This window comes from Galeopterus variegatus, unplaced genomic scaffold (genome assembly GCF_000696425.1).
Source record: "Galeopterus variegatus unplaced genomic scaffold, G_variegatus-3.0.2 Scaffold2340, whole genome shotgun sequence".
NCBI classification, from domain to species: domain Eukaryota; kingdom Metazoa; phylum Chordata; class Mammalia; order Dermoptera; family Cynocephalidae; genus Galeopterus; species Galeopterus variegatus.
In genome coordinates this window covers 269,934-271,468 of record NW_007728451.1, presented here as the reverse complement: position 1 = coordinate 271,468, position 1,535 = coordinate 269,934, and the positions used below count along the sequence as shown (strand labels likewise).

Sequence of the window (1,535 nt, the reverse complement as noted above, 5' to 3'; positions counted from 1 at the left end):
TTACAGAGGAGTTACCAGATATATGTTTCTTAAGTTGAAGTTAAGAAACTTCATGTTTGCCTGTATATTTTGAGTGTAACTCAATATGAGCATTTCAATTTGACTCGCTTAAGTAGAGAGGGTGTCAAAAAGCAGTAATTATCTTTTTCAAAAAGTAAATATTACTGTGTATATTTAAGGTACACAACATGATGTTATGGGATACATACATACAGATAGTAAAAAAGTTACATAGTGAAGCAAATTAACATATCTATCATCTTACATAGTTACTTTTTGTGTGTGTGTGTGGCAAGAGCAACTAAAATCTACTCACTTCGCATGAATCCCATATACACATTACAATTTCTTTACCTATAGTCCTCCTGTTGTATGTTAGATCTCGAGACTTGTTCATCCTAAATATCTGCTACTTTGAGATGAGTCCTCACCTGAAAACCAATCTTCACAGATGTCCCTAGGAATAAGTGAAGAGCAGCTACCTTCTGGGAAATGAAATTTCCTTCTGTTGCAATCAGTTCAGCAGGGTCTTGCAGCGTGACTTTTGGTAATTCTCCTCTAGAAATTGTTGATCTGAGGCTTCTGATGTGGAACTTACACTAAGCTGTGAAAAAAAAATTCTGGATGTCAGATCCAGTGGAATCTGACCCTTCCCCTCATGGCCCTAAGTTGAAGGATTTGGCTCTGCAATGTTGGGAGGTTAGCCGCAAATCCTCTGATCTTCTCTTTATAAACACCACACTGCTCTTTGCCCTCACAGGCCATGCCATTACCATGCAAATCAAAGCTGTGTGGAACTGACTGTCCAGATACTGGAAGGGTTTGATTATGCAGGCAGACAGGCCAGATACTGGAAGGAGGGCCTGATTATGCAGGCAATGCACTCATGCACTATATAACAACATTTGGGTCAATGACAAACCATATATATGACGGTGGTCAGAGAAATACCTAGGTGTAAGGAGGTTATACCATGTAGGTTTGTGTACATACACTCTATGATGTTTGCACAGTGATGAAGTTGCCTAACAACACATTTCTCAGAAAGTATCCCCCTCATCAAGTGATGCATGGATGTACTCTCTTCCTCCCCTTCCTATGATCTACCTACAATAGAAGCAAGACAAAGGGAAAGGTATGGATGAGGTCTGATTTGCAGAATCCAATCTCTTTTCTTACACATGTGCAGAAGAACAAATTACTTGCATGTATTGACTAAAGCTGTTAGGATCCTCCATTTTTAGCATAAGGGGTGCTCTTTTCCCTACCCTTTTTGAGGCTGAAGTTAAACATCTCAATAATGTTTCAGTGTGAGCGCTTCTTAGTCTCACTTTTATAGAGAAGGAAACTGAGGCTCAGTGTGGCTGAATTAGATAGGAGTTAGTTCCAGAGCCTTTTCACTCCAAGTGCCCACTACCCCACAGTAGCGCTTGCTCTACCATCCTCGAAAAAGAAAGAAGTGTTTATAGAAAAGACATTTTGAGTCTCAATCTCACTGTGTGAAGCAACTAAGAAGGGAAGATTGACACTACCCA

At 39.9% G+C, this 1,535-nt stretch overlaps 1 protein-coding gene across 1 annotated transcript in view; it reads right to left on the bottom strand.

Annotated features, from left to right (window-relative positions):
* The window catches only part of LOC103597524 (glycine N-acyltransferase-like), a 19,405-nt gene extending 18,894 nt beyond the window's left edge, over positions 1–511 (bottom strand). The window contains exon 1 of the mRNA XM_008581380.1: positions 432–511. The gene's annotated coding sequence lies outside the window, so the exon portion shown is untranslated. The remainder of the gene's footprint in view (positions 1–431) is intronic.
* Positions 512–1,535: the final 1,024 nt, after the last annotated feature.